The sequence below is a fragment of the Dendrobates tinctorius genome, unplaced genomic scaffold (genome assembly GCF_039654945.1).
Source record: "Dendrobates tinctorius isolate UK_male_01 unplaced genomic scaffold, ASM3965494v1 ptg000163l, whole genome shotgun sequence".
NCBI classification, from domain to species: domain Eukaryota; kingdom Metazoa; phylum Chordata; class Amphibia; order Anura; family Dendrobatidae; genus Dendrobates; species Dendrobates tinctorius.
Window position 1 is genome coordinate 15,323,844 of NW_027361830.1, and position 15,243 is coordinate 15,339,086.

General features: G+C 43.0%; 1 pseudogene; it reads right to left on the minus strand.

Moving 5' to 3' along the window:
- Positions 1 to 7,975: 7,975 nt before the first annotated feature.
- LOC141052824 (piwi-like protein 1 pseudogene) lies at positions 7,976 to 9,645 on the minus strand (annotated as a pseudogene).
- Positions 9,646 to 15,243: the final 5,598 nt, after the last annotated feature.

Consider the following 15,243-nt stretch of genomic DNA (forward strand, 5'->3'; position numbering starts at 1 on the left):
TATTTGTGGGTTTTCTTTGCATCCCGAACAATTTTCCTTCCAGTTGGGAAGAAACTTTTGTTGGTCTACCTGACGATTGTTTTTGTTTTTACAGAGCCCCTGATTTTCCATTTGTTAATCACAGTTTTAACTCTGCTGACTGCCATTATCAATTCGTTGGATATCTTTTAATATCCCTTTCCTGGTTTATACAGTTCAAATACCTTTTCCCATAGATCCGTTGACAATTCTTTTGCTTTCCCCATGACTCACAATCCCGAAATGTCAGTGGCTGGATGAAAGATGCAAGAGTCTGTCTGGATCCCAGAAACTCACTCAGCTTTTATGCACACGCTGATTAGAAGCAAACAGGTCACAGGAGAGGATATTACCTCTAGTAGCCATTGAAAGCCATTTGTGTCAACTTCTGTGCATGATATCTGGCCCAAAACACTATGGTATGTGAATTTTTGATCAGGGTAACTTGGATATTTTTATTATGATGCAGAAAGAGAAAACACAGTGGTTTGACAATAAAAGGCTTCACCCAACCACTAACCATGAGTGTAGAAAAAGTTTTGGTGTTATCATTCATATTCTCTGTAAAAAGGCCAAGAAAATAAAAATTCTGCCAGGGTATGTAAACTTTTGAGCACAACTGTAAGACCCTTGATGATATGCTTGGCTCATTGTATCCCAGACACAGGCAGTGTAGGGAGTGGTGCTGATGAGAGAGGGACAGAATTGTCCAGGGATTCAACCACATTTATATTTCTTTTAAGTACAACAGTCCTTATTAGTGCTGATTATAATAAATAGTAATACTTCTGTTAGAAGCACTTAGGGAGAGATTGTGCTGAAGGGATGGTTTAGGACAGGATAGGGTGAATTGTACGTCCTTTAGGTTGCAACCAGCAACTAATATCAAAACCTCTTTCATGGCTATTAATATTAGTTTTGTTCATTTTGTTCTTAATCCTGCAAATTGTTCTTAGCAGGAAAATATTATACACCATTTTTACTGTGGCAGTTGTGTGTCAAAAGAATACAGCCAGATTTGTTTGGATCTCAATAGCATTGTTATATTGATACTGCAGTCTCATATGTCCATCTTAATTGGGCAAATTTGCCTGGCATTGTAATACTGCAATCTTTTTGAGTAGTGAAATTTTATATGGCAATAAGTGTGCTAGAGTTGGACCTCAAACCCCCCTAACCCCAAAAAATTATTTGTTAAAAAAAATCCCATTGCTATAGTTACACTACAGTCTGATACGTCCGTCTGAGGTGTGTAAATTTGCCTGGCATTGTAATACAGCCTTTTTGTTTAACTGTGTAATTTTATACGGCATTTAACATGCACTACAGTTGGGCATCAAAACTCCCAAAAAAGAAATTGTAAAAAAATTGCATTGCTATATTTATACTGCAGTCTCATATGGACGTCTGAAATGTGCTAATTTGCCTGGCTTTGTAATGCAGCCTTTTTGTTTGAGCTATGAAATTTTATGCGGCATTTATCATGCTAGAGTTGGACGTCAAAACCAAAAATAAAAAAGTTTGTTAAAAAATTTGCATTGCTATATTAATGCTGCAGTCTTATATGTCTATCTGAAGTGGGCAAATTTTTCTGGCATAGAAATGCTGCAATTTTTGTTCAGCAGTGACATTTTATATGGCTTTTATCGTCCTGGAGTCGAGTCATAAAACACACAAAAAAAACTTTGGTTACAAATAGCATTGCTATATTGATACTACAGCATTATACATCCACTTGCTAGCCACCACTATTTCTTCCAGTGTGCCATTCCGCTTTACATAAGCACGTGTCCCATAATATCAGCTGTGCTCTGACCAACTCTGTGACTGTGAAGGTCCAGTTAACCACGGACACCTGGACAAGAGCTTGTGGATGCTACATTTTCCTGATGGCACACTGGGTGAATACTGTAGAAGCCGGGACCCAGTTCGACCCTGGGACAGGACACATGCCACTGACACCAAGGATTCCGGGCCCTGGTTCAATCAGGGTCTCCCCCACCTTCTACAGCAGTTCCTGCACCTTCTCCTCTTCACTCTCCTTCTCACAAATGTCAACATCAGTTGCAAGCTGGAAGCAGTGCAGCACTGTCTCGGACAAATGGCAACAAGCTGTACTGAAGCTAATATGCTTAGGTGACAAACCACACAGCCGCAAAGTTGTTGAAAGGTCTAACAGACCAGACTGATCTATGGCTATCACCCCTGAACCTGCATCCAGACATGGTCATGTGTGACAATGGCTGTAACCTGGTGGCAGCTCTGAAAATTGATAATCTTGCCCACGTACCATGTCTAGCCCATGTGCTCAACTTAGTGGTTCAATGGTTTCTCAAAGCTTACCCAGATCTCCTGAGCTACTTGCGAAAGTACGCCGTGTGTATGCCTATTTCCGCAAGTCAGCTAAAGCTGTCACCGCCCTGGCAGTGCTGAAACAGTGTTTGCAACTTCCATCTCACCGACTGGTGTGCGATGTCACCATGCGTTGGAACTCAACGTTACATTTGTTGACAACTTTATGTGAGCAGCAGAGGGCAGTAGTTGAATACCAGCTACTTACTGATGGGTGAGCACTAAAATGCTCAGGTGCTCGTTGCTCGGGTCGAGCAAATTGGAATGCTCGGGTGCTCGACCCAAGCAATGAGCCCAATGTAAGTCTATGGGAAAACCAAGCTTTTTTGCTGCGACCCCCCTGGGGGTCCTTTTAAGGTGTAAAAATGTCTGAAATCGATGGGAACAGTGCTCAAATGACATGGGAACATCCATGGGAATACACCTGGAAGAATTTCTGACCACCTGGAAGAATTTCTGACTCCCAGGTCACAGCTGTGAACAATGTTGTTGGAGTCTTATGCCACTTTTACAGGCGCACAATAAAACAGACAAAAACAAAAAAACAAAATGGATTTTCCTGGGAAAAATGTTAAGTAAAATCCTTTCCAGGGCAAAGATTTGTATGTAAGGCAAAATAAATAACCCAAAGCAAAAATGTTCCTCCACCACTTGGGTTATGTTCACAAGTAGCATTTTTGATGCGTTTTTCAACTTTAGCATTGCTTTCAACCAAGAGAAATACATTCACTGGGAAATGTCATTTTAACATTTTATAACCTTATTTGGCCATGTGGTGTGTGACACATCATCAGACACACCCTGTTTCATTTATGAAGGAGGGAGTATGAAAGTCACAAAGTCTATTTTTGTAGGGCCAGCAGTCGGCCCTCACTATTCTTAGAGAGCGATCAGCCGGCTATGCTTTGTTGCTCCCATAAACAGTGGGTCCCTTATATTGTTATTGTGTATGCAGTGAGTGGCAGGGCTGCCCAAAATTTGGATGCACCCCAACAACTCATTGAACAGATGTCATGGGTGACCACATGCAACCAAAGTTCCCAGTATTCCATTGGTACTTCCATACTGCTTGCTTATGCATTGAATGCAAGGCTTGCCCAGCCCCAAAATTACACACACCCCAGTAAGTCTTTGAATTCACATTCTGGATGGTCACAGGAAAACGAAGTTCACATTATTTTCTTTGTACTCCAATACTGCTTGCTCATGCATTGAATGCAAGGCCTGCCCTGCCCCAAGGTTACACGCACCCCAATAAACTTTTGAACTCTTGTATTAGATGGCCACAGGAAAACCAAGTTCACATTATTCATCTGGTACTCCCATTATGTTTGTTTATGCATTGAATGCAAGGCCTTCCCTGCCCCGAAGTTACCCACACCCCAATAAGCCTTTGAACCGAGGTACTGGATGGCCACATGAAAACAAAGTTCCCTGTATACATTTGGAATTTCCAAACTGTTTGCTTATGCATTGAATGTAAGGCCTACCCTGCACCAAAGTTACCCACACCCCAATAAACCTTTGAACCCAAGTACTGGATGGCCATAGGAAAACCAAGTTCACATTATTCATTTGGTACTCCCATACTGTTTTCTTGTGCATTGAATGCAAGGCCTGCCCTGCTCCAAAGTTACACGCCCCCAATAAGCCTTTGAACCCACGTACTGGCTGGCCATAGGAAAACCAAGTTTACGTTATTCATTTGGCACTCCCATACTGTTTTCTTATGCATTGAATGCAAGGCCTGCCCTGCCCCAAAGTTACACGCACCCAAATAAGCCTTTGAACCCACATATTGGATGGCCACAGGAAACCAAGTTCACATTAGCTATTTGGTACTTCCATACTGTTTGCTTATGCATTGAATGCAAGACCTGGCCTGCTCCAAAGTTACATACACCCCAATAAGCCTTTGAACTGAGGTACTGGATGGCCACATGAAAACAAAGTTCCCAGTATTCATTTGGTACTCCTATACTGTTTGCTTATGCATTGAATGCAAGGCCTGCCCTGCACCAAAGTTACACGCACCCCAATAAGCCTTTGAACCCACGTACTGGATGGCCACAGGAAAACCAAGTTCATATTTTTCATTTGGTACTCCCATACTGTTTGCTTATACATTGAATGCAAGGTTTGCTCTGCCCCAAAGTTACATGCACCCCAATAAGCCTTTGAACATACGTACTAGATGGCCACATGAAATCAAAGTACCAATTATTATGATTTTTTCAAGTCACATAAAGTTTGCCCATGATGTGAATACAAGGCCTGCCCCAAATTTGCAAGCATTCCAATCCGCCAAGGAAGAAATGTGGAGGCTGGCCCCATGAAAATGTTTTCCAAGTTTAAAGGAGCGGGTCTCCTATATTTGTAATGCCCAAACACTAAGTGTATGGGCTGACAAACACATCAACATACTGTGTCAACATTTTTTCCATGAGCATCATTAACACCCTTGAAAACAATAACGTGGTTTCCTACACAGTGGCTCCTGGGAAGATGAAGGTTTGTAGCTGAAATATGGCGTACGTGTCATTAGATGAAGTTATCAGGAAAAGGGGCATGTTGATGGTGGGAATGGGAATATAAAGGATTAATAACAGGGGAGCTATGGTAGGTAAGAGATCCAGGATCCAGTCTACAATGATTAGTCGTTTATCCACCACCAATTACCAGAGTGTGTTTGATGCCCATCAAAAGATAACTGTAACAATAGATGCGCGTCTCAAGCTAGACATAAAAGATGCCCGTGAAAAATTGGTAACCAAAGACACACGTTTCCGTATAAAGGGTAAAGTGCAAGATGCTTGTGAGATCCTGAATTCTAGAAAGCAGCAGATCAGTGTTGGAGGACAACCACCCAAACTGATGGATGCTCGTAAAAAACTAAGTTTAAAGAGGAGTGCACCTGCTGTAATGATCAACTCATCCATGGCACAAGGTACTTCATCTTTACCTATAAATCTTACCAAGTGTTAGGGCTTGCGGAACGCACCTAATAATATAAAGTAGAGGCTAGGTGCATTCGCAGCCCGGGGTCCACCGTGCAGAGATGGTAAACTGCTGCTAGTAATGGTGGACGCGATATGGCAGTATAATAGAGGAACACACGGGGTTAACTTCACCCTGTGTGTACAGAGGCGGACTCTGTACCTCACAGAGCCGCACTGCCACCAAATATAAGTGCCGTGGCCTGTTTCTGCTCACAGAGCACGGCAGTGTGAACACTAGTGTATAGTCACAGGACTCTACCCCTGAGACACTGGGTCAGAGTCCCTCTAGACACACTAGTGCTCGGCACCAAAACCGCGGTGCCAGGAGAAAACAAATAAATAGATAAAGCACACTACGTGCGCACATCACCGCTCAGGAGAATGCCACTAACCACCCAGACTAGGGAGGAAAGCGCTAAATTTGCGCACGGCGCAGCATAGGCGGTGACTGTAACTTGCCGTGGTACGATAGTGCCCTGCAGTGGGTGACACCACCGGACGCAAGTGTGTGCAGAGTACCAGGAGCACAGTGGTGTGAGTACAAATTTGTATTTAATGCTGGTAATGAAAAAAAAATCTCTAGTGTAGGCAGGGCCATACTACAACTATCTATTTGCTCTTCCTGTACAACCCTATAATTTTTTTTAAGTTTATTTTTATTTGGACTCCTCATTGGAAGGGGGGGCAGAAGAAATGATAGGTGAACTCTTCTGACACTAAAAACACCTCTTTGAAACAATAACGTGGCTGTTGCATCACAGAACACGTTCACCCTGGTGATCTACTGGTGGTGTCTGAAGAGACGTGGAGGATGGCCTCCTATAAATTTCTTTCCCAATTTAAAGGAGCAGGTCTCCAATACTTGTAATGCCCATACACTAAGTGTATGGGCTAAGAAACATTTCACCCTGGGGGGTACACATCAACCTACTGTGTCATCATTTTTTTTACAGACATCATAAACACCCTTGAAAAGAATAGCGTGGCTGTTACATCACGGAACACATTCACCCTGATGATCTAGTGATGGTGGATGATAAGGATGAAGAGAAGGAGGAGGATAATACCAAATAGTCAAAATCAGGAAACGTATACATGTGTCGGTGTGAAGAGGTGCATGGAAATATACCTCCCAAAAAAAGACACTGGATTTGAGGTTATGTTTTGCTGTGGTGGTGTAGAGAAGTCTGGCCCAATCCGGCCCTTGTTCATTTTTAAAAGTTTCAGCCTGTCAGCATTTTCAGTTGACAGGCGGATGCACTTATTAGTTATAATTCCACCAGCAGCACTAAAAACGCACTATGACAAAAAGAAAGCGGCAGGACTGGCCAGGACCTCTAATGCGTAGAGAGCCAGTTCATGCCACATGTCCAGCCTTGAGACCCAATAATTATAAGGCATAGAGGAATCACAGCGGATGTTGGTACGGTCAGCAAGGTACTCCCTCAGCATCTTCCAAAACTTTGCATTCCTTGTGAGAGTACCCCGCACCTCAGGGCCAATGCGATGGGAGGGTCTGAGAAAAGTCTCCCAGAACTTTGCCAGTGTTCCCCTGCCTCTGCTGGATTGGAGTTGTGTCTCTCTCGCCTGTACTTCTTGGTTGTCCAACGAACTGTGACCTCTGCCGCTAGCGTTTTCAGATGGGAATTTTTTAATAATTCCGCAACAATGGCCTTCTGGTACTGCACCATTTTAGTACAACGATTTGCCTCTGGAAGAAGAGATTGAAATTTCTCCTTGTAGCATGGGTCTAGAAGTGTCACCAGCCAGTAATGATTGTCACCCAGAATTTTGAGAAAACGAGGGTCACGTGAAAAGCAGCATAACCTAAACTCAGTCATGTGTGCCAGACTGCTGACAGGCAAGACTTCTGTGTCCTCACAAAGAAGACGACTGACCATGCTCTCTCCCTCCTCCCTGTCCTCAGGCCATCCATGCTGAATAGACGTTATGACAGTTGTGCTTGTAGTACCATTTAGAGCACAACAAAGTAGCTCCTGTTCTTCCTCCTCCTCATTGTCACCCAATCCACCTTGGGATGAGATGAGGCTGGGCTGTGTGTAATAACCCTGTATGGTTTCTTGCTCCGTCTCATCAATCTCCACCTGCAATGCATCCTCTTTTATTGTGAGCAGAGAGCGTTTCAGAAGACAGAGATGTGGGCTGGTGACACTAATTATGGCATCATAGCCACTCACCATCTTGGCGGAGCCCTCAAATGACACAATTTTTAGCCCACAGATAGGTGAGGCATATGACGGAGATACCACACTCTAAAATATGTGGCCTGTATTTTAATTTTTTACAGCAAAATAGTGTCACTTACTAGGGTAGTGTGGTGTTCTCATGTGGTGTATGGCTGAGGGTTGTGCTCCTGACAGGGTATGATATATGTTACGGTGGCCAAGCTTTCTGTCAGGAGAAGAGTCATTCCTTCTCAAATTACACACAGGAAACTCCACAATACAATGTTTGCACAGTAACTGCCTGTAGGCAGAAGATGATGATGATGGTAGTAGTTGGTGCACTTGAGCCCCAGTCATGAAGCAGCCATAAGAATTTGAAACAGAAGACTTTTTATTGAAGGTAATGGGGCAAATTATTATTTACAAACAGCAGTAAACTCCAGTGAAGGACAGACGTTTACTGTCCAAACTTAGTCCCCATTCCCAAATTTCTTTCTGTACATTGTCATCTCTCTGAATATGGTCCAAAAATGTTCACACTTGTTTTTCTCTCTGTTCTACTACTAGTTGAGTGTGATTTGCTATCTCTTTAATTACAGAATAATCAGCTCTCATTCTATCATTTAAACCTGATAAATTGCGGAATTCTGGAATCAGCATAATAGGCCCCGTTGGCATTTTTCCTGGACCTCTTGCTTTTTTGGGGTTGTGTATGAGAGCAGCCTGTTTCAGATTTATGATCTGCTTGTTATATTGATTTTTGTCATAATCGATAAATCTAATTTCACAGCCATGTGACTGCTTGAAAGTAGACTCCGGAGTTAAATTCAAGTTGATATCATCAATACGATATGTACGATTTTTGTATTTGGTAAGAACTATCTGTCCAATCAGTTCTTTACTGCAAGCATCATAGAAGGCATGTGATCCAATTTTTGAGTGCAAATTAGACAGATTGTGGGGACCCGTGTGTCGCAAGCAGTGCCTTCCCCCCTCCCACCAGTCCCGTAATGAAAACACAGACAGGCCTAGATGTGTTGAAACAGGTTGGTCACAGTTTATTAATTGCATAAGCAGAGAAAGGCACTTACATTTTGTAATGGGCTCATTGCCGATGGCCATGTCTGTGATCGACAGGCGAGCAGGCCTATGAGCGTTTACGAACCTTTGCCCTTCTCCACATCTACTGCTGTGACCTAGTATCGTTAACTAGGTTTTCTGTTTTTTTTAATAAGTGTACAAATAGTATGGCAATTTAAACACCGTTAAATATATAAAGGAGGGAAGGTGGAACAAAAGCTTCCAGGGGTCAGCCGGAGGAAAGAGGAAGTCACTGACCCTGGGCACATGAATTTAACCCCGGTAGGTGTGGCTGGAAGCCCCTTCCCCTTTAATCTCATTGGATAGCTGAGCATGCCAATTAGTGCATCACCTGGGGAGTAGTAGGAGAGGGAATTGGGCACTGAACGGTATTTTTTCTAGCTTTAGTCATATGGGCCCCCCCAGTGAGAGGCACGTTCCTTATGCAGTACTGTGCCTACCATTACATTCAGAACAGTTTCACTTTGAAGGACATTGTGGCTCACATCAATGCACAACATGATACTAGTCTCATACTGCAAAATTGAGGTAGTAAATCCTTGCCACACAGATCAGTTGTGTGTTCTGACTTCTGTAACATCTTTTGGGTGATATTAATTCAGACCTACAGTATTTGCTTCTTATTCATCATCTTCAGAAGCCTTGGGAACATAATGTTGTAAAAGTGAAAGCAGGTTGGGGAAGTTGGTGGTAACTCATTTGTCAAAGTAATTGTAATCTTTACTATTTCTCCATTGCGTGTGTGCGACTAACCACCTCAGTGAGCTTATTTACTTTCTTTGACAAGAAAAGAGCAGCTCCATCAAAACCACATGCTGTTCCTATTAATTCATAATGCTGGTAAAGTAGAGCTGACCTCAGGGATCTAGACTCCATCTGTGGACTGTAGTCAACATAGTACTGGTACAAGACCCACTGGTTCTAGCAATCAATTTGACATAGTTTGTGCACAGCTGAATGGAGTTATTATTATTATTATTATTATTCATTTTTATAGCGCTATTTATTCCATGGAGCTTTACATGTGAAAAGGGGGCATACATAGACAAGTACAATAGGCATGAGGAATCCAAGACACACACAAGTACAGAGGGAGAGAGGACCCTGCCCTCAAGGGCTCACAGTCTACAGGGGATAGGTGAGGATACACTAGGAGAGGGTAAAGCTGGTTGCATGGTGGTTCATTAGACTGAAGATCACTGCAGGTTGTAGGCTTGTCGGAAGAGGTGGGTCTTCAGGCTCTTTTTGAAAATTTCTGTGGTAGGCAAATGTCTGATGTGTTGGGGTAGAGCGCTCCAGAGTATGCGGGAAGCATGGGAGAAGTCTTGTGTGCGGTTGTGGGAAGAAGAGATAAGAGGGGAGTAGAGAAGGAGATCTTGAGAGGATCGAAGGTTGCGTCTAGATAAGTACCGGGAGACCATGCCAGAGATGTATGGATGAGACAGGTTGCGGATGGCTTTGTATGTCATAGTAAGTATTTTGAAATCTATGAAAACGAACAAATGAAAGTCAGACATTGATTTTCAACCATGCTTCCACAGAATTTGAAAAAAATAAAACTCATGAAATAGGCCTGAACAGGAATGATGGTACCCTTAATTTAAAATTTTGTTGCACAACCTTTTGAGGCAATCACTGCAATGAAATTATTCCTGTAACTGTCAATGAGACTTCTGCACCTCTCGACAGGTACTTTGGCCCACTCCTCAAGAGCAAACTGCTCCAGTTGTCTCATGTTTTAAGGTTGCCTTTACCAGATGGCATGTTTCAGCTCTTTCCAAATATGCTCCATAGGTCATGGCTCATAGAAGGCCACTTCAGAATAGTTCAATGTTTTCCTCTTAGCCATTTTTAGGTGTTTTTAGCTGTGTGTTTTGGGTCATTATCCTGTTGCAAGACCCATGACCTACGACTGAGACCAAGCTTTCTGACACTGGTCAGCACATTTCTCTCTAGAATCCCTGGATAGTCTTGAGATTTCATTGCACTCTGCACAGATTCTAGACTCTCTGTGCCAGATGCAGCAAAGCAGCCCCAGACCATAACAGGGCCTACTCCATTTTTCACAGTAGGGACAGTGTTCTTTTCTTGATATGCTGCATTTTTCCATTTGTGAACATACAGCTGATGTGCTGTGCCAAAAAGTTCCATTTTTGTCTCATCTGTCCATAGGACATTCTCCCAGAAGCTATGTGGCTTGTCAGCATGCAGTTTGACAAATTCCTGTCTGGCTTTTTTATGGTTTTTTTTTCAACAATGGTTTCCTCCTTGGTTGTCTCCCATGAAGTCCACTTTGGCTCACATAATAACGATGGATGGTGCGATCCGACACTGATATTCCTTGAGTTTGAAGTTCATCTTTAATCTGTAAGGAAATTTTTCTGGGCTCTTTTGTTACCATTTGTATTATCTGTGTGTTTGATTTACCATCAATTTTCCTCCTGCGACCATGTCCAGGGAGGTTGGCTACGATCCAATGAAGCTTCTGAATAATACAGCTCTGTCAAAAATTAAGAGACCACTTCCAAATATTCAGTTTGTCTGATTTTTTTCTTTATAGGTATATTTTTGAGTAAAATGTAAATTGTTCTTTTTGTCTACAAACTGCTGGCAACATGTCTCTGAATTTCCAAGCAATTTTGTGCCACGCCAGAGAGGCAACGGGAGATTAGGGAGGTTAATAAGTGGCTGAAGAATTGGTGTAGGAAAGAGGGGTTTGGGTTCCTGGAGAACTGGGCCGACTTCTCAGTTGGCAACAGGTTCTACGCTAGGGACGGGCTGCACCTCAATGGGGAGGGTGCAGCTGTGCGGGGGGAGAAAATGGCTAGAAGGTTGGAGGAGTGTTTAAACTAGGGACTGGGGGAGGGTATTCCTTTTATAGGAGGGGAAGACAGTGCAGATAGAGACTTGGGCACAAATAATGAAATTGGGGGTGGGGCTAGAACAGTTAATAATTTAAGAAAGAATAGAGGTACAGAGAGATACATAAAGTGCATGTATACTAATGCCAGAAGCCTCGCCAACAAAATGGAGGAATTAGAATTAATTTTGTTGGAACATAATTATGACATGGTGGGGATATCTGAGATATGGCTGGATGAGAGCCATGACTGGGCTGTTAATTTACAGGGCTATAGTCTGTTCAGAAATGACCGTATGAATAAGGGGGAGGCGTGTGTTTATATGTAAAATCATCCTTAAAACCCATCCTGCGTGATAATATATATGAATCTAATGAAAATGTAGAGTACCTGTGGGTGGAGATAAGGGGAGGGGGAAAAATAATAAATTACTGATAGAGGTTTGTTATAAGTCTCCAAAAATAATAGAAGCAACTGAGAATATCCTCATAAAGCAAATAGATGAAGCTGCGACTCAAGGAGACTTCAATTACCCTGAAATACATTGGGGAACCGAAACCTGCAGTTCCAGCAAAGACAATAGGTTTCTGACAACTATGAGAGACAATTACCTTTCACAACTTGTTCAGGACCCAACAAGAGGGGGGGCACTGCTACACCTAATATTAACCAACAGGCCAGACCGCATATCAAATATAAGGGTTGAGGGTCACTTGGGTAATAGTGATCACAAAATAATAAGTGTTGTGAATTCACATTCTGATCTGCCTCTGGTTGCTGTTGAGGGTGGTGGAGCTGGTTGTATTGACAGAGGAGTCATGAGTTCTCTTTCCGGGCTCCCTCTAGTGGTTGCAGGAGGTAATGAAGCTGATCTAATTTACAGAGACCTGCCACCTGATAATGAGGACGACGATTGGACATCTGGAGTCTCTGACTGGATTTAAGACAGCCGACTCCCTATTTCCCTGCTGGTGATTTTTCCTGCCTCCTGAGGTCTTGGTTTCCAGTTCAGTCCCTGCATTCTCAAGCTAAGTGTTCTTTGCTATTGTTCACATTTGATTTGGTTTTGTCTGTTCAGTTCTGTGTGTTCAGCCAGCCCCGGCTGGTGCTGTGCTGAATTTCCATTCTTATGTTACTGTTTGTGCCAGTTTGCTTTTTGTCCCTTATTAGATTGGCCTCTTTTTGCTCTGTTCTCAGAATATGCCAGAGTGCTGATATAGTGGGTGGAAGTCTAGTGACTTCAGGGTTTTTTTCCTATCAGAAGTGTTGATCATTTTTGCAGGGTTTTTTGGCGTGATTACAGACAGTATCTTTCCTTTCCTGTCCTTTCTAATTAGTGTGGGCCCCATCGTTTGCTCAGCCTATTTTCCTACCTGTGGTTGTGTTTTCATCTTGTCTCACCGAAAATATATGTTTGGGGGCTATCTATTCTTTGGGGTCTGCTCTGGGGCAGTTTAGATTTCCCATTTTCTTGCTTTAGGCTTATTTAGTCTTCCGGCTGTGTCGAGGCATCTAGAATAATAGTAGGCTCGCTCCACAGCACTGCTAGTTGTGTGGATAGTACCAGGGGTCTGCAATCTGCTTAGTTACCAACCTCTCTGGTTTTCTGTGGCTTAGCTTGGTCTTGTTTTCCTCCTCGGTGACCCAAACATAACAAATAAGTTTTCATGTATCCTTTAATAAGATGTGTAGTAGAGGGGTTACAAGGACACTAAACTTCAGGAAAGCAAATTTCCAAAGGATGAGAGATGATCTTGGGGCAATTAACTGGGACAATATCCTGAGGCATAAAAATACACAAAGAAAATGGGAGACATTTATTAGCATCCTGAATAGGACCAGTGCACAATATATACCGTATGGGAATAAACATGCTAGAAATAGGAGGAAACCCCTATGGCTAAATAGAGCTGTAAGGGGAGCAATAAGTGACAAAAAGAAAGCATTTAGATTATTAAAGCAAGTAGGTAGTGATGAGGCATGAAATAAAAACAGAAAATAAAATAAATTCTGTAAAAAGCAAATCAAGACAGCAAAGATTGAGATAGAGAGACTCATTGCCAGAGAAAGTAAAAATAATCCCAAAATATTCTTTAACTACAAAATTAGTTAGAAACTAAAAAATGATAGTGTTGGCCCCCGTAAAAATAGTCTGGGTGAAATGGTGGATGAGGATGAGGAAAAAGCCAATATGTTAAATGACTTTTTTTCAACAGTATTTACACAAGAAAATCCCATGACGGATAACATGATCAATGGTAACAAAAATTCTCCATTAAATGTCACCTGCTTAACCGAGCAGGAACTACGACGGCATCTAAAAATCACTAAAATTGACAAATCCCCGGACCCATATGGGATACACCCCCAAGTTCTGGAGGAATTAAGTACAGTCATAGATAGACCATTATTTTTAATCTTTAAAGATTCATAAAAACAGGGTCTGTACCACAGGACTGACGTGTGGCAAATGTGGTGCCAATATTCAAAAAGGGAACGTGAAACAAAACACCGTGAGCACAACTAAAGGGTGGTGCTAAAGTTAGTTTCCCAAACCATATAGTAAGTACGTAGAAACTTGGCACTCAACAAGGCGAATTCATTGTAGTATGAAGGAAAACGTTTCGGTCAATAAATGACCTTCTTCAGTTACTACAGGGTAAAGTAACAAAAAACAACAGAAAAATTTGATAAAATGTGCAGTGTGAGGTTTGACATAAAATAAAATAAAACAAAACAAAAAATCTGCAGGGCAAAATCATCACAAACCATACATAATAAAGAACAAAGTATATACACTGGGAGATGCATGGTCATCAATACATAATAAATGCGCTAAGCAGCTTCCTTCCGGTTGTAATGCAGCTTCCGTCCGGTTGTAACTTGGTGACGTCACATCCACCACACACCTCTTGCCATGTTAACCCTCAACACACACTCCTCCTCAACACACACACCTCCTCAACACACACTCCTCTCACCTTTCACCATCTCAACTCACGTCCCCCTCCCTCTCACTCCACATACGACCCTTTCTCTCACTCCATCTCTCATACTCACGCCGTCATCGCCGCTGCTCCACGATCCCCGACATCTTCTTCCGCCGGCGCCATCTTGGATCCCGATGTCGTCCACGCCGGCGACATGTTCTTGCGGCGACGCCATCTTGGATTGGCGAAATCCCGCGATACTCAAGATGGCATCACCGCAAGAACATGTCGCCGGCGTGGACGACATCAGGATCCAAGATGGCCTCTGCGAAATCTCACGAGATTTCGCCGACGCCATCCTGGATCCAGACGTCGTCCACGCCGGCGACATGTTCTTGCGGCGATGCCATATTGGATCGGCGAAATCCCGCGATACTCAAGATGGCTTCGCCGCAAGATCATGTGGACGACGTCGGGATCCAGGATGGCGTCGGGGAAATCTCGCCGACGCCATCTTGGATCCCGTGGAATTTTGTCATTTACCTCATGCCGACTTGCTGTGCGGAGGTGTTGCCTTGCTCCTCTGCCTGTTCACTGCCGGTGTCTAATTACAGGGCCAATTTGCCTCTACCACTTCATAACTACTGCTGCCTTGCTCCTCTGCCTGTTCACTGCCGGTGTCTAATTACAGGGCCAATTTGCCTCTACCACTTCATAACTACTGCTGGGCAATTACAGGGCCAATTTGCCTCTACCACTTCATAACTACTGCTGGGCAATTACAGGACCAATTTGC